The sequence below is a fragment of the Lissotriton vulgaris genome, chromosome 1_1 (genome assembly GCF_964263255.1).
Source record: "Lissotriton vulgaris chromosome 1_1, aLisVul1.2, whole genome shotgun sequence".
Lineage (NCBI taxonomy): Eukaryota > Metazoa > Chordata > Amphibia > Caudata > Salamandridae > Lissotriton > Lissotriton vulgaris.
In genome coordinates this window covers 1,960,120,766-1,960,147,305 of record NC_141685.1, presented here as the reverse complement: position 1 = coordinate 1,960,147,305, position 26,540 = coordinate 1,960,120,766, and the positions used below count along the sequence as shown (strand labels likewise).

The 26,540-nt window shown below is 43.0% G+C and overlaps 1 protein-coding gene and 1 pseudogene across 1 annotated transcript in view; one reads left to right on the top strand and one right to left on the bottom strand.

Annotated features, from left to right (window-relative positions):
* Window positions 1-26,540, bottom strand: part of SUV39H2 (SUV39H2 histone lysine methyltransferase) — a 383,220-nt gene that overhangs the window by 240,933 nt on the left and 115,747 nt on the right. The gene's annotated exons all lie outside the window — the stretch shown is intronic.
* On the top strand, window positions 11,368-12,039 carry LOC147751449 (PPP2R1A-PPP2R2A-interacting phosphatase regulator 1-like; annotated as a pseudogene).

Sequence of the window (26,540 nt, the reverse complement as noted above, 5' to 3'; positions counted from 1 at the left end):
GCATATACTTATATGTCGCTTAATGCAAGGACAAGGATTGATTATACAATGACCTCACTCAATATCTTTCAGAACATCACCTCATATCAGCTCGAGAGAGTTGCAGATAGCGATCACTGTCAGCAGATAATAATTACCAACATCAGGAGTAATATAAATCAATCATATCACACTGTGCTGGGATACCTTGGAACGATAAATTATAAAAATCTTATTTGAACTGTCCAAAATAAGGATGAAATGAATGAACAAGTCCAGAAACTCATAGAGAATTGCTTCAATGAAGGAACTATGGAATCGCTGATTGAACAGTGGGTATATTTTACTAGGAAGTTGGTCAAACCTCCATCTCCAGTGCGATGGGATAAAAAGAATAAAAAAGAGCAGCGAGATGAAAAGAAAATATATATAAATCTTCCATATACAATAACAAAATTAAAAAGAGCTCGAAATAAGATACGAAGACAAATCAAAACTTCAATTGCCAATGAGGAAATATTGGGTAAATTACAATCTTTGAATCGGAAGTTAATTTGGAATGAAAAAAAACAAGCAAAACAAATATTCTGGGCTAAATTATTCCATGCTAGTAAACAATCAAATGCAAGAGAGTTCTGGAAAATTATAAATGGTCTAGTACGACCAAATAAACTGGTGATATCATCAACTTTAACTGAGCACGAATGGATCACATTCCTCGAAAAACATCTAAATCGGAATGGAGCAGTAATAACAAAAACGGAAACACAATTCTCAAAGTGACCAGATTATGAGATTGAAGAACAAATGGAAATATCAAAAGCCCAATTAACAAAATTAATTAAGAAGCAAAAAGATGGTGCACCAGGACCAAATGGTATTCTCTTTGCTCTCTACAAAGAAAATCCGGAAATATGGTCAGGATATCTTGTAAAGGTATTTAAGGAAATTATACAGAGGTGCTATTCCTGAGTCATGGCGAGAGTCAAACTCGCCAATCTTCAAAAAAGAAAACTGGGCGCTTCCGGAAAATTATAGGCTTATCACTTTACAGGACACAGATGCTAAGCTTTTTGCCGGGATATTGCTTATGAATTTAAATGAATGGGCTGCAGATAACAAGATACTGCCACTAAATCAGACTGGTTTTATTAAAGGGTTGGGAACAACGACAAACATCTTAGTATTATCTCTACTAATTGAGAAGTCATTCAGAGCTAAAAGGCCATTGTATTTATGTTTTGTAGATTTTAAATCTGCCTTTGATTGTGTCCAAAGAAATCTCCTATGGAAAAAGCTCCAGCAAAAAATTATTCCAACAGAACTGCTAAAACTGATTCAATTACTATATAGTAAAACCTGGGTTAGAGTGAAGATGGGGGATGGCCAAACATTATCAAAAGAAATCCCAGCAACTGAAGGACTAAAACAGAGATGAGTATTGGCCCCCCTCCTTTTTAATTTGTTTTTGGCAGACTGAACAGGAAATCTGGATGACATAAATTCACATCCACCGAAATTAGCTGGCAAACAGATATCTAATTTACTGTATGCAGATGATACTATCCTTCTAAGCCATACCAAAGTTGGATTACAGCGGCTAATTAATCGAATAACCATATACGCAAAAGAAAATGGAATGGTGATAAACGAAACCAAAACAAAAATCATGGTGGTCCCTAAGAACATAAATTTGAGACATAAAAGCAAATGGTATATGGATAACACCGAATTTGAACAAGTTGAAGCATACAGATATTTGGGCGTACTATTCGATGAGAAGGGAGACTCATCAACAAAAAAACGGACATACAAAGGAAAGCAAATGCCTTGACGGCAGCATTTAGGATTCTACAGAAGTCACTTGGTAACCTCACATATCAGCCTCTTTTGAAGATTGTAGGGGCAAAACTTCTTCCGACCATTACATATGGCAGTGAAGCACTTATGGGGAAGGATACTGAAATAATAAATAATGCTCTTACTAAAACATATAAATCTCTTTTTTATCTCCCAAATAATGCTTCACCTGCACAAATTAGATTGGAATTCAGATTAAATAATCAATATTATGCAAGAAAGGGTCATTTTATCAAAACCTGGTATCGGATTAAAAATTACCATATTAATCAGATATCATAGTTATTATGGCAAGAAATAAATAATAATATGAAATCACCTGCCTGGAGTTATCTCAAGGAAGCGATAGAAGAGTTCGAGTTTATGCCAATTTGGAATAAAATGATAAGTAAGGCATCTTTTAAAAAGATAGTCAATCGAACAACAAACCAGCTATTGCTTGTAAATGATAAAGATATGCTGGTAAAAAGAAAGCATGCATGGTCAGGAATAAATGGATATACGAAAAAGAAGGTACAAGAATATCTAGAAACACCCTGGTCAGAAAAAAATAAGATAGTTCTTCTAAAAGCAAGATTTGGAATACTCCCGGGTCTTAGTCATCTCCCCCGTGGATAAAAATGGAGAGTTGCACATTATGTAGATTGTGTAAAAATTGTGAGGAGAATATTGTTCACCTTTTATGTATTTGTCCTGAACTTCAAAAGGAAAGAAGAACTCTACTCAAAACTTCCTTTTAATATACGAGGAATAAGGACTTGTAGGAGCGCACTGAAAATGTGTCTCCACTGTAATGACATAACTATGAATGCTGACTTCATAAGGTTTTTGATAGTTAAATCAAAATTATAAAATGAAGAGGAATAAGGAATTATAATGATTTTTATGGAGCAACTGCTTTTTTTTAACTGATTTATCTATTATGGTATATGTATTTTGTATTGGAAATATTGTAAGATTTTAAATAATCAAACAATAAAGATTTTTTACCATATCTATTAGATCAAAAGATATTTCTTCCATATGACCATGTACACATTTTTTCTGCAATGGTCATTTATGACTAGCAATAGGACCCCTGGACAAAACAGTCCTTTCCCCAAATCAGTTCATGTTCTTTCTTACGTGCAGTAGGCATGCTATATGTAGTAGTATTGGAAAGATCCATGAGGTGCATCCGGATTCTTTCAAGGAGATTGTTAGTAATCTTTTCAATTACGTATAAGGCTTCCGGTTTTTATCGTTTTTACAGATAAATACAGACAGAAACTATCTATGTTCTTCCTTGTGTTTATTTGTAAATATGGATAAATATGGAAAATAAGTTTTCTTTTCAACCATACTCACTACTATTAAGCATGAGTGCTAGGTCAATAGCTGTGAAGATTGAAAGGTAGGGGAGGTAACAAAAAATTAAAAAGCATGAATAACTGCAACAGTACAGTTGTTTCAGCTGTTCTATGATGCAAGTAGTTTCAAATTATTGTACTGTTAATGGCTAAAATTAATTGGACATTTAAACATAGGTAAACATCTGTCGGTTAAATAACTGCGGAAATTTACCATTGGAGCTACATTGTTTACACCAGGCAAAACATAAATATGGATAAATATAGATAAAATAACCAAACAATAAATATATGGATAAATACAGACGCAAAGGCCAAAATAAATAAATACCATGAACCCAGGAACCCTAATTATCTATCAGAGAATGGGCAAATCATACCCACAACTACTTCTTGAGTGGTATTAGGAAGTAATGGTGACATATTAACCTCATTAGACTATGCAGTTCCTAACATAGTCGATAACATTTGGTTCCCTGAATACAGACACCCTTGTGAGTACATACCTGGGCAAACCACTATGCTCTTTAAACATTAGCACCTCAAAATCTTGAAGAAAAAAAGAACTGCATACTATTGAAAGATCAAACGCAGAAAAGCAGACTTCTTCAGCCATCAGCTAGACCAAGCAAGAAACTGGCCAAAAAAACTGTTTGAGGTAATCAAAACTCAATCTAAGGATGAACCGCAATGACTACAAGACATATCTCACACACAACAGACCTGTGAAGATTTCTCTACCTTCTTCAAATCAAAAGACTGATAACATCAAGAAAAATCTCCTCACTAACCTAAGCTTGCACACGAGTCCCCACATCAAAACATCCCCCCCTCTACCAACTGCGTCACACCAAACCCTTGTAAAGTTCGACCTAAAAAACAACGCTGCCTGGTCCTCCTTCGACACTTACACAGAATAAGCGATAGGCAAGATTCTCAGTACCCTGAAGCCTTCCAACCACCTCATTGATCCTCTACCCGCAAACGCTGTAAAAGACTTTACCCCATTGCTTCTGCCTCTCTGGACAAAAATCATTAATAGTTCACTCCAACAAGGCTGCATCTCGGACTCCCTTAAAGTGGGACAAATATCACCCCTCCTAAAGATGCCCACAGCTGACCCCACAGACCTAAACAACTATCGCCCCATTTCCAATATCTCTACCTTGACGAAACTGTTGGAAAAATGTATTCACCACCAACTGACAAATCACATCAATCAATTTGACCTCCTGGACATTCACCAATTAGGCTTCTGAGCGAGCCACAGCACGCAATCAGCTATGACACACATAATTGATGATGCGCTACAAATACTTGATCAAAAAGGCACATACCTACTTATCCTATTAGACCTCACATCAGCCTTCAATACAGTCAAACACAAGAACTTGATAGATCTGTTGAATCACAGAATGGGTCTATCAGGCTCAGTGATTAACTGGTTCACCTCTTTTCTTCATAACTGGACGCAAAAATTCAAGGTCAACTACATCCTGTCCAAACCCGTTCCAGTAACGTTAGGAGTCCTGCACGGATCCTCCCTTTCCCCAACTTTGTTCAATTTATTCATGGAACCACTCACTGTTCTGTTGCAAGCATCCAACGTGCAATATCACATGTACGCAGACGACAGCCAACTATACCTTAATATACACACCCCTGAAGACATTAAACTGCTCAACGCAACTCTTGGGAACACACAGACATGGCTGGCAGAGAACCATCTCAAATTGAACGCTTTAAAAACAGAATTCCTCCTAATAGCACCACCTGCCAAAGTCCCCATCACGCAGGATTGGCTGAAACATCTTACTGCATTTAATGTTCAACCAACCATTGTGGACTCCGCAAAATCATTAGGTATAACCCTCGACTGCAACCTCAACATACAGAAACACATTAGTAATGCAACTTAGGGAGCAAACTTCCAGATTAATACTCTGAGGAAGCTGAAACCCGTTCTGCCTGCCAATGTCTTCAAGATGGCAGTTCAAGCTCTAGTTATCCCTCGGGTGGATTATGGAAATGTCGCTCTCTGTGGCCTCCCCAAAACGAAAACAGCACCCCTAAGAGCCTCCATAACGCTGCAGCGAAACTCATCACTGGCTCGAAAAGAAGCTCCCACATCTCTCCAGACTTAAAATCCTTGAACTGGCAACCATTTGAAGCCAGAATTTTGCATGTATGACGCACAAGGCCATTTATCACAATGCACCCAGATACCTCACACAGAAACTTACAATCTCTGGTGGTACCAGATCCACAAGAAGTGCAGACAATCTTCTACTGAAACCACAAAGATTCACCAAGAAAAAAATATATAAACAATCCTTCTCAGGAATGGCGCCAAGGACCTGGAACGCACTGCCTCCAGAAACCAGAATTATTTCCTCCACTGCATCCTTCAAAAAGGAAGTAAAATCTATTCTCATTGCAAAATTCATGTGAACATAGACTAAGGAAATCTTGTTAACACTCGCACCGTCACCAGTATCCTTTCTTTGACAAGGGTCAATCAGACTACCTAGGTACTATAGTTACCTTTGCCTTGACTCTCTGGGTTATCGGTCGCTTGCACCCTTTTGGCTCATCGTTTCACAAAATGTTATGTTTGACCGGATCTATTTGCTTTATTGGTATTGTATAAGTAGCCGCATTGTTTGTATGGTTAACCTCTATGTTTGCAAAGGGCTCTGATACCCACGAGAGTCTTGTTCGTGCTCTATAAAACTTTCAAAATAAATAAATAAATTATGTGTGGCCTAACCTAAAGGTTGGCAGAGGTCCGATTGGTGGTAATGTTTTGGTTCCTCCTTAGTGGGTACCATACACTGAACCTTATGGATCAGGGTGTTTGTTTCTTTGGTGAGAACAAAGCAAATCATAGTAACACTAGTCCGGTTGAGTGATAAGTACTTGGGTGTTAGTAAGATGTACTCCAATAGCAACAGAAGAACAAAATGACAAGATAACCAGGCTGAATGTATTTGTAGGCAAAGCCAGACCAAATACAACAATGTAAGGCAGAACAAATTGTGCAAGATTACAATCTACAAGAGCATGAAGCAAAAAAGAAAAAAAACATCTCAAAACCTTCTAAAAGTACTATCCTCTCCCACTCCATAAGAAGGGTATAATGAAATCCTAGCAAATTCCCCAAAACATACGTTTTGAAGCCTGGTCCCCACACCACTCTCAGATCCCATAGAATACAATTCTGATTATACCTCTCAAAAGCTTCACACCATAGCTGTGAAAACCTCCTAGAAGCCCCCAGCCAAACACAGTCATCACTGTTGCAACTTAAACAAATCATGACACTGCACCACCGAAGTCGGGATACAGCCTCAACGAAGGGCAAGTGTCACTGCAAAGAGTGCTAATCTGCGTACTGTGGTTTTAAGGCAGATGATAAGCAGGCAGATCTTGACAAATGCAGATCAAGTCCTAAAAAGGAACAACAAGCTTTAACCCATTAGCTCCTGAGTCTTTTCTAACCTCAGTGTCAAAACCAAATTTTATTTTAATATTTGGGGACAGTTGTACTAAAGCCTTTCTAACATTTTAACAAAGAATCAAGGGCAAATTTGCAAATTTCTTTCCCCAACTAAGATTGCAATGGTTTGCCGATTACCATGAAGGAAAGTGAGGGCTCAGACAAAATATAACAACATTTTTAAAATAATTGAAAAATTGTTGTCTAGGAAAGGATTTTGCTTTAAAAATGACATTGACAAAAGGTTTGCTGGACTATGCTCACTATCGTCTCTACTTTCAAGTACAAAAAAAAAGAAAGTCTTTTTTTTAACTGTTTTTGCATTTTTCTAAGTGATAGTCAATTTTCCTATTTTTTGTGGTTTCTTCCAAGTTGCAGTTTGTGATGAAAATAGGAGTTAAACTAATTGGTAAACCCAGAAAGCTATACATTTGGGTAAAGTAGACAAAATTCCAAACTCAGCAAAGAGTAATTTGTATAAACCACTCCGTTTTTCAAAAGAAACCAATTGCTTGAAATAAAACATTGAAAAGAAGTAGGAAAATACAGAAATAGGTAGCAACATTTTCATCTGCAATTTTTTGCAACGATCCCTGATTTACAAAAGTAAATCCCATTACATCCATCACACCTTTATGGCCTAATTACAGTTTGCTGGTTGTCCAAAAACGACCAATAAATGAGCTGAAGCTAAATATATTTCATAGTGTACTAGTCATAAAGCAATTCATATTATAAGATCTAATGAAGGAAAAATGTGAATGCAGGAAACCTATGCATTTTTAAAATGTGCCCACGATACTGAATTTTTTTAATTGTGGTTATTAGTATAACTCTCAATTTGGCATTGTCCATACTATCATGGGGCTCAGAGAGCAATTTGCAAAAAGCGTTCCTTCTCACACAGTATTGATAATAGATTTTCTATGATCCTAGATCCTCAGTACTCCCAATGATAACTATACCCCACTAGTGTAGCTGCAACTATTGCCTGCAACAGGAAAGGCCCCAAAAAGCAACATGGAGACGTCAACATTTTTGCTTTGCAAATTGGCCCACTTTGACCATCCAAAGAAACAGACTAAATGGAGACATTTCTGGAAACTAGACACCGAGGACAGCCCAGGCCGGTGTGACTTAAATGGATCTCATGAAATTCTCATATTCAAAATGTCCTGCAAACCTCAAACTTTGGCTACAACAAATTTTCATCACAATTCTGTGAGGGAAAGTTCCTGAATCTCCGAGGATCCACAAAATAACTTCCACTCAGCGGTCATGTCAAGAGTTCCAGGACTTCTGGCCTGATTCAAATTATGTCCACCACTTTTGCCCACCCTTGTAGAGTGGCTGAACTGGAGTGTGAGGCGGGAAGTTTGGGGGCTAGACATTTTGGCCAACAATCTTGGGGGATAGCTCCATGCCGGAAAACCTATATTAAGAAGCCTTTAGTGCTGTCAGATTTCTTCTCAATTAAAAGGCACATAGGGAATTGACGGCAACCAACCCCCCACCTGGCCTACTGCCTAGGGCACCTCATCAGTATTTTATTCAAGTTTATTCAACTACTGGGACATTATTCTACAACGCATTTGAAGAGCTGGAACACTTTTAAGTGCGAAAATAATACTATCATGATTTTCCCTGATCATACAAGAAAGGTTTAGGAGGCCCAAAAGTTATTTTTGGCGGTAAAACAAAAGCTTCAAGTTGTGGACTTTGAGGTACATTCTGATGCACGCTTTAAAGAACAGGATGGTGCATGGAGGAAAGGCGCATTTAAGAGTCTAATAGTGTCAGGGAGTAGCTAGAGCTGAATGGGGGAGCATTTCCAGACTTGAATGAAAGAATGACGAACCATTTATAAAGCACACAGCGGCTTTCAAAAGTAACGTACCAGTGAGTGAGGAGATTACCATCTTGATAGTATAGATGAGTTTTCAGTCCGGATTTAAACACCTTCTACGAATCAAGGTCCCTCAAACCTTTGGCAGAGAGTTCCATACTTTTGCTCCCAGAAACGAGAAAGATTGTCCACCCAAGCTTTCTTTATGCATCCTTGGGATGCAGACCAAACCTTCATTGGCAAAGAGATGTGCCCTACCCGGGGCATACACCCAGAATCATGTCCCTAAATATTAAGTTCCCTTTTTGAGTAATGCTCTGAAGAACATTAGCATACCCTTGCGTCTGAGATGTTCACTGATCGGAAGCCAGTGCAACTGCTGATGGTTCTCCCTGAAGGATTGTCCTGTTGGGTAGTTCAAAATCAAGCGAGCTGCTGCGTTCCGAACCAGCTGTAGTTTAGTCAGGAGTCCCGCAGAGAGGTACAAGTACAGTACATTGTTGTAGTCAAACCTAGCAGTAACTAGCTCATGCACCACGTTTTACGTGTGTGCCTACCAAGCAAATTCAGTGCCTTTTTTAGCATTATGAATAATGCGATTTCCCTTATTTGAGGTTTAAAAGAAAGATCGCTGTCATATTTTATGCCAAGATTTCTTGCTTCAAATTTGGGAATCAGAGGCTTATTTATCTGAATTTCACTTCAGACAACCGCACGTCATCTCCAATACAGAGTTGTAACAGCTTTGTATCATCTGCGTAAGATACAAGATTAAAGCCCCATTGTTCAAAGTCCTTCCCCAGTGGTGACATATAGATGTTAAATAATGTGGGGCGCACAGCGAAGCCCGGAGGAACCCTGCATCTCGGTTCCTTAAAACTGGAGGTCAAAGGTGGAAGGTCGATCACTTGACCCCTCTCTGACAAGAAAGACTTTTGCCAGCAACTTGCTGTGCTCACTATCCCAGCCTCATTTAGTCCCTTTAATAGGATCTCATGACAACCGTATCACAAGCAGCTGAGAAATCCAAGATAATGACCACTGATTTGTTTTACCCATTGTAAGTTAGTTTTGAGAATCTGCCACCTTCAGAAGGGCAACCTAGGTGCTGAAGCCTTGTCAAAAACCAGATTGAGTGTAGTACAGAATACCACTCTTTTCTATGAATTGAGATATCGGTTTGTTGACCAACTGCTCCAACATTTCCACAGTGCCGGGAGAAGGACAATAGTTACTCCAACAGTTCGGATTTGCATTGTTTTTTGTTTTTTTTTAGTAGTGGGAGTGCTATTGCTTTTTTCCAATTTGCTGGAAAGATGCCCGATTTCAATGATCCATTAAATAGGTGATTTATCTGTTTATTTAGACTAGACACTTCAAATGTAAGGATTCTCAGTGGGCAATGGTCTAACAGGGAGCCTGAACTGACCGATAAAATAAATGGTTCTCAATCTGTGAGGGAGATATCCTCGAAAGCTGCTAATTCCTCTTTCTCTGCTTTTGGCGGTTCTCCAGATCACAGATATCGGTCAGAAGCAGTATTACTCAAAACCAGACTAGAATAAAGGTTTGTAATTTTATCTTGGAAGTAAGGGAGTCCCATTTTGTATATCTCCATCTGGGCAGAAAAACGACTCAGCTATCTGAAATATCGTTTTCAAAGGCATCCGTTTGTGCGTTCTTGATCTTTTTCCAAAAAGCAATCAGAGCTGATTTTTAAACTGCCTAGTCACTAGTCTCATACTTCTATCTCCATTTTGTTGCTAAGTGATTGCACTGGCGCTTTTCAGCGTGGTGCGGCAGTGAGAGTTATGCTACAGAAGGGGATTTCTGTTTTGGTGTACCCCTTTTTATAGGTGCTAGTTCGTCTGATGCCTGCGTAAGGGAGAAACTAGGTGCAATAACTGCATCCTCAGTCTTCAGTAATCAAACACTCAACGATTTGGACATGTTATGCCAAACCTTCAATTTAGGGTCATCTACTAGGATCCTCACTGTTGGGTAACACTAGGACTGGGTCTTTCTTTTTTACTAGCTTTGAATCAAATCAACTTAATCATCTATCTTTGTGACTGCTATACCGCTTACTAGCTTTGAATCAAATCAATGTAATTACCTATCATTGTGACTGCTATACCACTGATACAAACATCCTAAAATGTATAATAAAAAAAGATCTAATGTTAACATCAGGAAAAGGATGTATGCTAACTTGCGATCAGCTGTGAGGCCTATTAAATAGTTAGCAATGTATTCTCAATGTCAGCAGGTGCAATGATGAAGAATCATGAATGTAAACTTTTAATTATGTAAATATTAAGGAAAGTATTTTGTCTTATTGCTAAGGGGCGTATTACTGAATATACAATAATCTAATCAAACATAAAATCCATAAAAGTTGAGAACACAAAACTATTTGGAATCCAAGTTGTACCACAAATTTAACCAAATAATGTTTTACATTTAGATTGGGTTAGATTTCAATCCTTCAATGTAATGGGTCTTGGATACCTCCTGAAAGGAAATGTGTGTGTCATAAGTAGGAAACTACTGGCGCCCAACTCCTAGAATAATTCAGCTGTGCAATTGGTTGTCAGGCAGCACGAAGAGCTAAAATCATGGACAAACTGATATCTGTTAGAAGATCAGCTATGAGCGACGGACATAAGACTGAATTCACAGACCGGTTTTCTAATTAAAGGACAGGTGTCACCCTAGCCCCTGCATTCATTAATCCCATGCAGTTCCTCCAATCAGAAGTCACATGCGGATTTTTCTGCAGTGAACCCAGCATGTGAATTTTTTTTAATTCTTAAGTGCTTCTGCCTTATGCAATGAAAAATTGCTTGAACAGTGTACCCGAAAGGAACCACAATGATCCGTTGCCGTCATTGTCCTCACCAATTCACATTCCCGGCAGCAGACTATCAGCTCAAAAGGGAAGAAGGAGTGGACTTGAACAGGAAGCAGTTCATGAGGATTGCAAACAAGATGCAGATTAGCCAGCCATGGGATGAAAGCTTGATCCTAAGTGGCAATGATAAATGAGACTTCTTCATCACCAAAAATAATAAATTTTGTTGTAGTGTATCCTACTCCTTCACCTACAACAGGAATGGGGAAACAATGTTTTCCCCTGTCTTTACAAATGTAGTAGCAGTGGATTACCTCCAAGCCCTATACCAACTTCAACTAGACTATTTGCATGCAGGAGTCATAGTGCAATCAACTGCATTCGGCATAGCGTTTTAGCCCGTGTGAAAACTAAAGGTGGTGAAATTAAGACAAAGTCAGTGAAAGAGATTTATGTCCAATAACTACAAATAGGCTTTCCCCAGATCTCACAGACTTGATGAACCAAATAAGTTAATGTCTTCCTTCAGATCCTCTCGATGGTAGAGCTGCAGTGTTGGTTCCTCAAGTCAGCACCACAACGGATTCGCCGATAACGTGGTCCAATTCCTACTTTTCGATGCATTACACTGGATGATCTATCACCTGAGTGACTTCTCAATCCCAGGTAAGGGGTTGCTCCCAGTTAGATTACTTTGGAGAGCTTCAGATGGAGAAATAGAAACTCATTTTAAGACTCATTTTGTTGTATTTTCCTTTTGGAAGTTTTACACAAGACGTTAGAATTTTATGTTAATAATATCAGTAAGAAATCACACTGGTATTCAAAACTTTACAAGTAACATGCAGGTATTAAAATTCACATTGGCTGTGTATTATTTTAATTTGTGATTCTAATATTTTTCATTTTATGGAGAATGGAATACATGTACACGAGGGATTCCGTAATTAATATGCTTTTGCTGCTCTGGTATTGATAGCCCACTATAAAGACGTTTGACAATTTCTCGAGTCTGCTGGAAAGTCCTATATTAGAGGAAACCATTAAATTAGCAAAGAACCAAAGTAAAATATCAATTTTTTGGGACAAAATTGATTCACTTTCCCCTACATGTTCTTACTTTTCAGTTTAGAAAGTTTCAATTAGGTGTTATATTAGGATTAATAATTGGCTAATAGTTGTGTTTCCTGCATAATCATGTAAAATGTTATATTTTCCCTGCCTCTAATAAATGTATATAATGCAAAATATTTGAACAATACTGTGCCATGATTTAATATTGTGTTCTACATTTTCTTTCAAAGTATGCGTCTATATAGGCAGTTATATTTGAGCAGTGGTTTTGCTTTTAAAGTATATATTTACTCTCGGTCTTGATCCCATGATCAAGGTTTAACAAGAGGACCGAAACACGTTGGGTGTTGTAACACTTCTGTGCACAATAAAAGCACCTTGCAGCAAAATCCTGAGAGTGCGTTCTCATTCCTTGTACGCTGTTCAAGACAGAGTAAATGTTTACCAGATTGACCCTGCCAGGAGATACGCACCACCTAGATCTCGAGGGCCGAAGCCGTTCTAAGGGATCAAAACGGAGCGGATATACATGTACATACATATATTCAATTTCTTTTTTTCTTCCTTTCCTTTTTGGCAAAGTGCATGTGCGTCAACAAACTGACCTACATGTTTCGGCCATGCCCTTCAACTGGGTCATAGAATAGGTGCATAGAGTGTCGATCTTAAAGGGAGAACAGAACTTTATCCCACCATCGAATTAAAATCACGTTTGTGTTATCAATTTTTTGCATATTGACTTTTTTCTGAATAGCTATTTCTAAAGTACATTCCTGGGAACATAAATAACAATCAATTGCCAAAGAGATGTTTGTAAAGTGCATACATCAGTCCTAAGTTTTCAACTTTTGTTCAAAGTGCGTCAACATTGTTTTAAATATCTGTATGTAAAGTACATCACTAGGACCATAAAATGATATAACTATTACAAAGACGTTTGCAAAGTGCATAGATCTATCCTACTTTTTTCAACTTCAGTTCAAAGTGCATCAACATTGTTTTAAAAATCTAAATCTGAAGGTGTGCAAATCTTGCGAAGAAAATGCAGTACTGATTCTTGCCATGGGTGTACATCGAGCAATGCACAGACCTTTCTCCAAGGACTACGTTTACACCACATCTTAAAGTAAAAAGTGCTTAGTGTGAAATTATATAGCAGCTAAACTTATTGCACTTCATCTTCTGATGTACAAATCTCTCAAAACAGATATCGTACTGAGTCTTGCCATGGACATCCATCCAACATCACAGGTGGACCTTTCTTCCAAAGATCACGATCATATACAATGCTAAGGTGCAAAGTGCTTACTCTAGAATTACACAACCTGTAGTATGTATGTCCTGATTATAAAGCATATATTAAATAATTAATCTTGGAATCCCTATAAGTCATGTAAATATAACAACAGATCTAGAACTTCTCTAGATGTATATCTACATTGATGTATTTATATGACAAGTAGTAGGGTCTCTTGGCTGCACGCAATCCCTAGCCAAGGTCTAAGAGCTTTCATCTCCACTTGCAACCCATCAAGGTACATCATAGATATGTATATAACTCCGCATCGAAGTACGAAGGGCTGAACGTAGGTGGCGGAAAGAGTATCAAGAGGAGGAACGCTGTAACTACAAAGCAGCTAGAAGTGTATATCATGCACTAATTAAAAAGGCTAAAATCAGCTTCTACACAACAGCTATTGAAGCGCCAAACAATAAACAAAAATCTATCTTTAAGATAGTGAAGGGCTTTACCAACCCTAAAATATTAGTACAGGAAATTCCACCCTCTGAAAACCTCTAACACAATTGCGGACTATTTTGAGCAAAAAGTACAGGCCTCACTAGGGATTTTTTGACTCCGGACAAAGAATTGAAGGGTGAAGTCAGTAGCAGGGTTAGCATGCCCTCGAACCTCATGGCGACTTTCCGGCCAATCAACTTGGAGGAAACCCGGCAGGCAATATTGGCGACCAAATCAGGGTCACCATTTGATCCATGCCCCCCGATGCTTCTACATGCGCTTGTAGACCCTGTCACTCCTGCAATTAATAATATCATAAATACATAACTGGCCACAGCAATCATTCCCTTAGAATAGAAATTGGCGGCGGTCAAACCTCTGCAGAAAAAACAACTACCCGACCCTACTACACTGTCCAATCTTCGACCAATTTCACTGCTCCCTGTACTATGTAAAGTAACCGAGTCCTTTGTGAATAAACAAGTCACTAAGTTCCTGGAAGGCAATTCTGCTTGCCACTCAAACCAATCAGGTTTCAGAGCTCAACACTCTACAGAGTCAGCTCTATTGTTCACTACCGATACCATCCGAATGGCGCTGGACCAGGGTAAGAAGGCTGTCTTTATATTATTAGATCTGTCGGCACCTTCGACACGGTCTCACATAACATCTTGATTGACCGGCTAGCAACATCTGGCATAACTGGAAAGGTACTAGATTGGATTAGGAACTTCCTAAGTGACAGGCGGCAAGTGGTCACCTTAGGCAAATTCTGTTCAAAGGAAAAAATACTCACGACCGGAGTACCGCAGGGATCCAGTTTAAGCCCGACACTTTTTAATGTGTACACCACCCCTCTGATCAGGCTGATATCGTCCTTTAGAATAGATGTGGTTGCTTACGCGGACGATACACAACTCATCCTAGTCCTTGATAAAGATTCAAAGGACTGGGAAGAAAATCTTAAACGGTGCCTGACGGCGACATTTGATGGGATGGGGAAGAACCATTTAAAATGTAATACGGGCAAAACCGTAATTATGTTAATGGGCCCGCAAAATGACTTTGTCCCCAAGCTATGGTGACCAGAGAATTTTTTGACCTACTTCCTTTGTCAGCCAGGAAAATGGTAGCAGTCGCTCTCGTAACCTCAAGACTTGACTATTGCAACAGCCTATATGCGGGAACCAATAAGGTGGTCACGTACAGGTTGCGGCTGGTGCAACACGCAGCGGCCAGGTTGGTGCTGAAATGGCCAAAGAAATCCTCTGCATCTGCCGCATTAAACACCTTGCACTGGCTACCAGTAATTAAACGGGTCCTTTTTAAGATCCTGCTAATTACCTTTAGAGCCTTTCACTCTCAGGGACCAAAATACATACAAAGGAGGTTCTCACGGTACCACCCTTTGTGTACCTTGAGGTCCTCCAATGCTAATCTGTTGTCTGTCCCTGCCTTTAGACTCAGTTCGAGAGGTGGCAAATCCTTGCCTGTACTAGGGTCGAAGACATGGAATAAACTCCCCCCTCATCTGCGTGCCATGGAACGAGAATCAGAGTTCCGAAAGGCACTGAAAACCTGGATTTTTAATCTCCCTGATACCTGCGCCAGAGCACTAGTTTGAACGTCTATGGCTGGACCTCTGAAAGCAGTCTGACCAGAGTCTTAGATCTTCCTGGTCAGTATAGGCGCCTAGATGCTCCTTCAAGTGACAGCTGTGCGGTATAAGTACTAGCTTACATTACATTACATCTATGTTAAGGCCCCATGGAATTATAGTTCCTGTCGTGATAATCCATTTTGATTCTGCCTTTCTCATAGTTGCTGCTAGATTACCCTCCTCTGATCTTAATTGGGATATGTACAATGCCAGAAAATGAACAATTGTCCAGTTTCCCCTCATGATCTCTCTAGATGTGTTTTGCCATCACATATGTAAAATCTTTATTTACTATTACTCTTAGATGTTGCGATATACGTAGCTTTAGCTTGTTAACTGTACTACCAATATATTGTTTTCCACATCCACATTACAAGATGTATACTACGTGTGTGGTTTCGTACAATATCCTTTCTTTGAACTTGTTTTTCATGCCACTGAGGATCCTAATGTCCATTCTGTTCTGTTCATAGTGGCATGCCTTAGATTTCTGACATTTAAAAAAGCCATTGTTCTTTAACCAATTTTCTTTCCGAGCCCCTCTTTTTGTGAAATAGTTTTGAGTTAGTAAGTCTCCGAGTGACGGCACCTTTCTATATGTGATGGTCACATGTTCAGATTTTAGTCGTTTGAGGTCCTAATCTTTTCTAAGTTCCTTCCAATGATTTCCTATTACTCTTTTGATGACTTTGACACATTGAAATCCGTAATAAATCTGGTCACCTAACTGCTGGATTCTAAGTCTTTGGCGAGGTTTTGGGCACAAGCAGGTTTTCTCTCTTTTGCTTGGTAGCTCTGGTCTTTGCATCTTCTAACACAGTTACCGGATAGCCACGTCTTCTGAATCTTATACAATTCATTCACTTGGATCTCATACTCTGTGTTTTCTGAACAGTTCCTTCGAGCCCTCAAGAATTCTCCTTAGGGTATACTCCATTTGAGGGCTTTGCAATGGGCACTATTTGCAGCCAGAATACTGCTGCAGGCGGTGGATTTACAGAATAGGGTGGTACAGAGCGTCCCATTTTCAATGTATATTCGAATGTCCACATAGTCGATTAAGCTCTAACTAATCCTTAAGTGAATTCTAATTTCAGGGAGTTTTGATTCAAGGATTGCAAAAAGTCTTCCAACTCATTTTCCTCACCTTCTCATTTCAGAAAAAGGTTGTCAATGTAACAAACCCACAGTATCACCTTTTTCATTCTTGCAATATTTTCTTCTGACCACATACATTCTGCCTCCTAGTATCCCATTGTCAGATTTGCATGAGTGGGAGTGAATGAAGTGCCCACAGCTATTCCTCTCTTTTGTTTATAAAATTTGCCATCAAAAATAAAAACATTGTTAGTTAGGCAGAAAGACATTATATCTAAAAGCATCCGAGTGTGGCTTAAAAGACTCAAAGATCATGACCTAATTCACATGATGCAAGACCATATTCATGCATAATTGATGTATAAAGTGAAACCACATCAATTGTGGCCATTCTGGTCTCCAAGGCATTCCATTGATACGATTGAGAAAGTCCATTGAGTCCTGTATGTAAGATGGTAAATTGGCGACGTATGGAAATAGGAAAATATCCACAAACCTGGACGTTGTCATGCCCCGACGTCCCACTCGTACTGTAACTTTAATTGCAGGACACTATTTAAGACATGTACAACAACGGAACGCCGCTTTGCGTTCTAGCGTCTAGCCCTTCCTCCGAGGGTTCTGTCCCGGTTCGTTTTGCCTGACTTCCGGTTTCCTGTTGGTTGTTTGTTTTCCAGTATTCTTCCTGCCTCCTCCGAGAGGGTGTTTTGTTTGGCTTCTTTCTTGGGGCAGTACTGTCAGTTACATTGTGCACTGACGTTCTTCTATCTTGGTATCGGTGTACACTGTGTGGTTCGTGTGGAACCATCAACACGGGTTATTTATTCCGTGTTTTTTCTTTTTTGCCATTTCCCGATTCCCTTGTGCTCCGCCCGGCGGCCGGGTTTTTCCCCGCCAACCGGCCGGGCACCGTCAACCCAGTCTTCCCTACTCCTTGTGCTCCACCCGGCGGCCGGGTTTTTCCCCGCCATCCGGCCGGGCACTGCCAACCCAGTCTTCCCTACTCCTGGTGCTCCGCCCGGCGGCCGGGTCTATTCCCCGCCATCCGGATGGGCACTGTTTGTGTACAAGAGTGTAGCCAGTCAGTTCTCCCCAATTCCTGGTGCTTCGCCCGGCGGCCGGGTCTATTCCCCGCCATCCGGCCGGGCACTGCTTATGAATTAGCATTTGGATTTCCCAACTAATGCTGTCTCCTATTGTGTGTATCCCCACACCATCCTTCCCTTTGGCACTATTATACATTTATTTTGGGGAACTTGTGTGGACCAGAGAGTGGTGTGATTTCAAAGCCCAGCTACAAGAAGATCACGGTAACAGCGCCTTGCGCTGCCTTTATTACTTTATATTGGGGGGGTTACAAGAGCGGATAACTGATGGTGACTATCATACGGCAGATAACCTTGTGCAAGATAAAAGATAGAGGCTCGCACACACGTATCCAGCTTTGAATAAGAATTGGATGTTCTTCCTGTTTTTTCCCCAGAGAATAACAGAGTGAGATATATATCAATTACCCTTACTTGCTAGTGTGGAGTGGGATAAGAGTCTTATTATCTTTTATCCTGGTGTACACAGAAAACGAACACCTTATTCTACCCTTCAGCAAATGTCCCAAGGTCCAGACGTTTAGTTGTGGTAGGTGATGTTCATATGTATATAATAGACATTGTGCATGGTGTTGTTATCAAGTATAGCCAGTAATACATTCCTTCCCTTACAGCCTGCCTTTGTACCAAGCGGCCATTCTGAAGTCCACTACCAAGACCTGTTGTCTTCCCTAACCTTTCCTTGTTTTGTTTCCCTGTTTTCCCCTGGCGAGCCATTCAATACTCTAGAGTCTGATAGAGTCGAAAGGCCGTAGGGGAAGGCGGAGGACTATTCTCCGGATTCCTGACGCTCCTGCGGAACCAGACTGGAAATCATTACAGAAGTAATCTCTAGTGAGGAACCACACAAACTCAAAATCAGGCATCCTGGGGGGATTTTCTAGACTTGTATGCACTTTTGGAAGTACATAAAGCGTTGGAACAGTTGGGTGAGTAACCTGGAGATATTGTAATTTCTCATCATCTAGCAGGCCTTGTTCATACCAGATACGTAATTTAGTATGGAGTATCGACATGATTTTGTTAGAGGGGTTTTTCTTCAACTTTTCATAGTTGGTTGAGTCACTCAGTTGTCTCCTAACTTCTTGATAATATTTTAGAGGTCCCTCAGGACAATATTCTCACCTTTGTCAGATGATTTAATAATGATAATCTCATCATGTCGTAAGACTGCAAGTGCCCACCAGTCATCTGCTTTCATGTTGGATTGTAACTGATCATTTTGTTTCTTTTATTACTATTTATCGCGGATCTTCTGCCACAAGCTCATGGAATGCATCTATTCTATTTCCTGGTGCGAGTTGGGGGCAAAATCTGGATTTCACATTACATTTGCTACTTACTGATTCATTGATTTTAATGCCCAGTATCTCATAATACTCCATGTTGGAAATATTCTCCAGTTCTTTTGATCGATCATCATTTTCTGATTCTAAACTATGCAGGATTCTTAGGGGAATAATATCCTCAGAGGTTACGATCAATAGTTCCTGTGCTGTTCCAAATTTCTTTTTAGTTGGAGGTTTCATAGTAAAGAACTTATTTAGGTCTCACCTGGCGTTAGCAGCGCATGCGCTGCTCTCACCATGCAAGAACCTTTTGCAATCAATTCAGATTTGAAAGCTACATGTGCACGCGTACGGACAAAAAAATGAACGTGCATGGACAAATAGATGTGCACGCGCGCTCGCCTTGGTGCCTCCTGTTCCTTTCATGGCACGGACAAACAGATTGGATGCGAGCTCGCCACGGCCAAACAGATGTGGACGCGCACTCGCCTTGGTGCCTCTTCCTTTCCTGCACGCGATCTCCATTCAAGTCGGTAAACAGTAGCTGACAATGCCATAGAAGCATGATCCAAGAGGAAACACCAGCCGCTCAAGAAGGAATCACCCTGGGTGTTGGCCTGCGTAACGCGGATAGATCACAAAGGCCCTCACTGAGCACTAAGCTCTCCGGGATGCTGTAGTGTGAAAGGCACACACCCAGCACTAAACTTTCATAATAAGCGCGCTCGTCTTGGTGTCTCCTCTTCTGTGCACGCACGCTTGCCTTGGTGCCTCCTGTTCCTTTAATGGCACAGACAAACAGATGTGGATGCGCGCTCGCCTTGGTGCCTCTTCTTCCTTTCCTGCATTAGCAAGCGATCTCCTTTCAAGTCGGTAAACAGCAGCTGACAATGGCGAAGAAGCTCGATCCAAGAGGAAACACCAGCCGCTCAAGAAGGAATCACCCTGGGTGTTGGCCTGCGTAATGCGGATATATCAAAAAGGCCCGCACTGAGCACTAAGCTCTCCGGGATGCTGTAGTGTGAAAGGCACACACCCAGCACTAAGCTTTCACAATAAGCGCGCTCGCCTTGGTGTCTCCTCTTCTGTGCACGCACGCTTGCCTTGGTGCCTCCTGTTCCTTTTAATGGCACAGACAAACAGATGTGAAAGCGCGCTCGCCTTGGTGCCTCTTCTTCCTTTCCTGCATTAGCAAGCGATCTCCTTTCAAGTCGGTAAACAGTAGCCGCTCAAGAAGGAATCACCCCGGGTGTTGGCCTGCCTAATGCGGATATATCAAAAAGGCCCGCACGGAGCACTAAGCTCTCCGGGACACTGTAGTGTGAAAGGCACACACCCAGCACTAAGCATTCACAATACTCCGCACAGTATGTGTTGTTTTAAAGTTATTAATAAACAACAGAAGAGTGAAAAAATAAATAACAAACCGCCTCAAAATAATATATGAGGTGGAAGGAAAAAAAGAAAGAAAAAAAGAGAGGGGGGATGAGACAATACAAGGTAATTTAAGAACCCTCACTCACCAACCTAGTGGTGACATGCTTCATCACTGGGTTCCCACTGGAAAGACCTAATGTCTTTCCAGTGTGCTTCAACGCCTGTTTACAGCGGAGCTGGTTCTTGTGTGTGTTGAGGGTGTATTCCGGCCAAATTTAGCTAGGTGAGTGTAGACAAAAAGTGAAAAAGAAGGGAGGCGCTAGGGGGCGCACAGCGGAATGGCTGCTTGAGCTGCAGCTCCGCCGGGCGACCGTCAACGATGTAAGCTAATGCCGCCGTAACCCCCACTAACCCGCTCTCCAAGACCACCCACGGGTGTGGGAAGATATGCTGCATCTGCCGCTGTGAAAACCGCGGACCGCCGCTCGGCGATTGCTAACTTTTTGCCGTGTCTAAGAGGCGGCGAGATCGATCGCCTGACAAGATGGCGGACGGCGGCTGGAGAACTCCCGATAACAGTTGAGTCGTCGGAGTAGGGTCAGCCTACGACTCCCGCATTGTCGCTCCAGAGGTTAGTGATCGCTTCTTGGACCTGTGAGCGAATCTGCACTGGCCCCCGCCGCCAGGTACTTCTACTGTGTCCCTGCACTGAATGCCTGACAAGATGGCGGCGGCTCTCACCGGAGTGAATACATCGTCAACCCCCTCTACGATCAGCGCGAATCGGGCCGGACTGGGCTCTATGACCGGCGACTACACGTCGATTTCTGCTGCCTGCATCGTTACCAGAATTACAGCACTTGCTGCCCGCTCTGTGTTGGTGCCGATTGACACCAGCGTTAACGAATAGGCGGGGGGGCCGCCGAACTCACGCAACTCGCCGGCCAGGGTGGAGAACGAGGGGACGGCGAGACTCTGCGCATTCCTCGCTACAACGTGGAACTGACCGCATTACACCGCGCTACTGCTGGCGTGAGCTGAACGCTGTCCCATACCCACAAGACCAGTTGGGGGTCGCTTGTGGCCCTGTCCCCCCGGTCGCAGGGGTGGCATAGCGTGCGACTCCTATACACCCTGAGCGGTACATCACGGCGACGGTGGCGAGAGTCACGAGGGCGTGTGGGCCCGCTATCAGGAAGGCGACGTCCCCGAACGCCACCATGGGGAAACCGGACAAGCAGCAGCCAAAAATCTCCTTTGAAAACAGGAGGGCGGCAAAATCCACGGAGGAGGTGGTGGAAGATGGCGGCGCCACCGAACCCACAGCCAACAGCAACATTGAGAAGATCCTACTGGCGATCCAATCGAACCTGCAAGATATTAACGGTAAGCTGGATAACCTGACCTGCAGGATGGACAGCATGGCCGCTAGACAGGAGAAGCATGGAGAAGGCTTGGATGAGGCCTAAACAAGAATTTCCGCAGTTGAGGATGAAGCGAGGGCCTCCACCTCCAAGTGTGCGGGCATGGAACGACTCCTGGAAGTGATCAGAGCAAAGGAGGAGGATTTGGAAGCGCGCTCGAGGCGCAATAAGGTACGGATCACTGGCCTGCCGGAGACGACAAACACGGGGCGGATGGAGACCTATGTCGAAAATTTGTGCAAGGACCTCTTTGGCGTGGAGGCCTTATCGCCAGTCTTCATAGTGGAACGAGCCCACAGATCGTTAGCCCCAAGACCGCCACCCGGTGCCACACCCAGGCCGATTGTGGCGCGGATCCTCAATTACCGGGACAGGGACGCGTTCCTTCGGCTCGCTCGTGAGAAGGGGAAAATACAACATCAAGGCAACTCCCTGGAGTTCTACCCTGATCACACGGTCGCGGTCCAGCAAGCTCGTAAGGAGTACACCTCCGTGAAAGCAAAACTGCGGGACCTGAACATTGTGTACTCCATGTTATACCCAGCTCGTCTCCGAGTGGTATGGAAAGAGAAGGCAATCGTATTACCAACACCCAAGGCGGCCCAAGACTTTGTTAAAAAGGTGCAGCGTGAATCGAGAGCGGGCTCGCAAAATGATCGACAAGGTGACTCGGACTGAAGCCACTGCAGTGATTCCTCATCGGACAGCGGTGAGTTGTGTGGTGCTGTTGACTGATAAGCGTGTTCACATGGCCGCTGATGGCTACACTGGACAGGCCCGTCTGGTGCTAAACTCCTAGAAGTAGACTATGGCGCCAGGACTACACCAACTGTATAACTGTGGGGTTGGCGGCTATTGGAACAGCGGGGACTGCTGCACACCTCTATTATTGCACTGTGACTGTAGCATATGGCTGCCCCATGTTGCCATGCCCCCCCTTGCGTTGTTGTGGCTCATGATACAGGGCCTACCTGGCGCAGTTTCTGCCACGTGGCGGATTAGTATGATTCCTCCCGCTGTGGCAGCTGGGACGCCACCTAACTGTGTACACTGGGGTGCAGCGGCCGCGAATACATTTTGCACTGTGTAATAGACGGCCTGGTGGAATGGCGCCGGGCAGTTATACACCCGCTTCTACATGCCTCACCTATCATTACTATTATGGTCATGCACTTGATGTATGGGGCGATCTGAACGCTTGGAGTGATGTGGGTTGCGCCAACCACTGCTGTCGAAGGTGGAGGGCAGGTCACTGATTGTATTTAAGCAATGTTGCTATGTGCTTGGAGAGTTGAGGGGACAGCGGTTAGTGGGCATTTAGACCACGCATTTATAAAGTTTGAATAGTGTCGCCCGCACCCGTCCATCGGGTGAAGAATTGTGCTCCTGGCGGACCTCCATGAGGGTATTACCCACCAAGAGTTCTGAGTATGGGTACTGTATTTATGGTTGTATGTTTGGGGGAATGGTGCTCTGAAGGGTTTTGGCTTCGGCAGGTTGGGGTTGCTGGAGTGGGTGGGATAAGGGAGGGGGGGCTGTTTACAGGTTCACAAAGACCAACTGTATTACGTATGTCTATCTTTTTTGCTTCCTCACTGGGTTTGCCTGCCATTGCTATGCTTGTGCTTGTGCTTTATGTTGTGCCTGATCAGATAACTTTTGCAGTGTGGGACTGTATAAGTATGTCATGTGATGCATTAATTGACGTCAATGGGTTCTAGAGATTCCAACAGGAGGGGCCTGAACGTTCTTACCTGGAACATTCGGGGTTTCTCGAAGCCTCGGAAAGTCAGACAGGTCTTTGCTAGCCTTACCAGGTGGAACGTAGATGTAGCGTTTCTGCAAGAATCACATCTTGCACCACACACGCATGCACAATTAGGGTCGAGATGGGCGGAGGCGATATACAAAGCCTCCTATTCTTCCTACTCCCGTGGGGTGGTCATTTTAATAAAGCGTGGGGTCAACTTTGAAGCTCAACACGTTACACAAGATCCCGCTGGTAGATACGTGTTAGTGACTGGTACACTGAGGGGCCAACGGGTGACGTTCTTTAATGTGTATGGGCCGAACACTGACGCTCCGGACTTCTTCCGAGAAGTTTGGGACCACTTGCAAAAACATAATAGCACTAACATATAGTGTGGGGGGGACTGGAATATGACACTGCAGGATGGGCTGGATCGCTCTTCTAATTCCCTAGAACAACACAAACAGTCGCGGCAAATGGTATGTCACATGATGAAAGACCTGGCTTTGGCGGATCTCTGGAGGCTACAGCATCCTGGAACGCCAGGAGCCACGCACATAACAGCGGCACACAATAGCTGGTCCAGGTTGGATTACTGGCTAGGTTCCGAAGGCCTGGCTATATGGGTTCGTCAGCTGCAGGTTTTACCCCGCACATTATCAGATCACAGTCCGGTCCTGTTGCAATTGGAAATTCCTCGTTATACACCCCCTCCTTTCCAGTGGCGTTTTAATTCCCGGGCCCTCTCAGACATAGTGTATGTGGACACCATTAAAAAAGCGATAAAGGACTACTTTGACATTAATGCACAGGCAACTGACGATCCGTGCCTCCTCTGGGAGGCATTCAAAGCCACGATTAGAGGGGTCTGTATTAGCACCACCGTAGGAGCCCTCAAAGATATCAGAGACCAACTCCGCCGCTGCGAACAACAGATGAGGGACTTGGAGTCGCAGTATGTGGCTACTCAGGATGTTTCCCTCCTACCCCGGTTGCGCGAATTGAATACTGAACATGCGGATTTCCTGGAGTCCGAAATAAAGTACTTGGATCGTAAACAGGTGGCTAGAACCTTTGGCGAGGGGGGAAGGCCAGGGGCTATACTGGCTCGGAAAATTTGTGAGGGCCGGGGTCCAACAACGATACTTAGAGTGAAATCTAGGGAGGGTGTAATGCAAACACATGCTACGGATATATTGAAATGCTTTGTAGACTCCTTTGGCTCACTGTATCGGTCACAGCCCACAGCACCAGCAGAAGACACGTATGAATACTTACATGACGTGGCGATTGGCTAGCTATCGGATGCGCACAGGGAGTACTTGGCTAGGCCCATCACTGTTGAGGAGGTGACCGAGGTGATAAGTTCCCTACCAAATGGCAAGGCACCGGGCCCTGACGGGTACACTTCTGAATTCTATAAACAGTATGCGGACATTATCGCTCCTTATTTAGTGGACATGTATGGCACCTCCTTTGAGAAGTCGGTGCTTCCCCCCACATTGCGTGAGGCCATGATCATTGCTTTACTAAAGCCATCCAAAGATCCAGAGGAGTGCGATTCCTACAGGCCACTATCCCTGATCAACGTCGATTCGAAAATCCTTGCGAAACTCATAGCAGGTCGACTGTCCCCCTTGATGACCCGTCTGGTCCTTCCGGATCAATCAGGGTTTGTGCCCACTAGGTCCACCTCACATAACACTAGGTCCCTGTTTGCACTCTCGCATTACCTTCAGCCTTCGGTCAAGGCGGTGGCGGTCATGCTTGACACCGCGAAGGCATTCGATTCCATTGAATGGCGCTACATGATTACCGTCCTAAAAAGAATGGGGTTCCCTAAGCGGTTTGTGCAGTGGGTCTCCTTGCTTTATACGCAACCGCGTGCCAGGATCAGAATCAATGGCTATGTTTCGGAGCAATTTGGCATCGAACGGGGCACGAGGCAGGGCTGCCCGCTCTCACCTCTATTGTTCGCGCTAGCACTGGAGCCGCTGGCCTGCATAGTGCGACAAAATTATAAGGAGTCTGCATTGCAATTCGTAGCCAGGCCACTTCACATATCGCTTTATGCGGACGATATGCTACTGTATGTCCGTGATCCTGAGACCCATCTTAACCCGCTTCTCAGGGAATACATCAGATTCGGTGGGCATTCAGGGCTGGCAATTAACTGGGCTAAATCCTCTATAATACCCCTCACTGACACCACGACGCCCTTTGCTGTGGATTTCCCGTTGGAGTGGCAACAAGAGCCGATTCGCTATCTGGGGGTCATGTACCACAGGGACCCGGAGGTGGTCCTGTGTGCGAACTATGGGGTGGCACTTTCCAGGCTTGAGGACAAAATTCAACGCTGGATTCACCTGCCGCTGTCGCTAGCCGACAGAATAGCTATCGTCAAAATGAACGTGCTGCCCAAACTGTTATACATGTTTAATAACATTCCAATCACGCCGCCACAAGCTATGTTCCGCCGAATAAACTCCCTGGTGCGGACCTTGATATGGGCGGACAAACAGGCTCGTATCGATCTGCAGACCCTCACACTTCCTTTTGCACAAGCGGGTTTCAGTGTGCCTGACTTTCTCCTCTACTACCTCTGCGCGCAGGCGCAATATGCGGCATATTGGT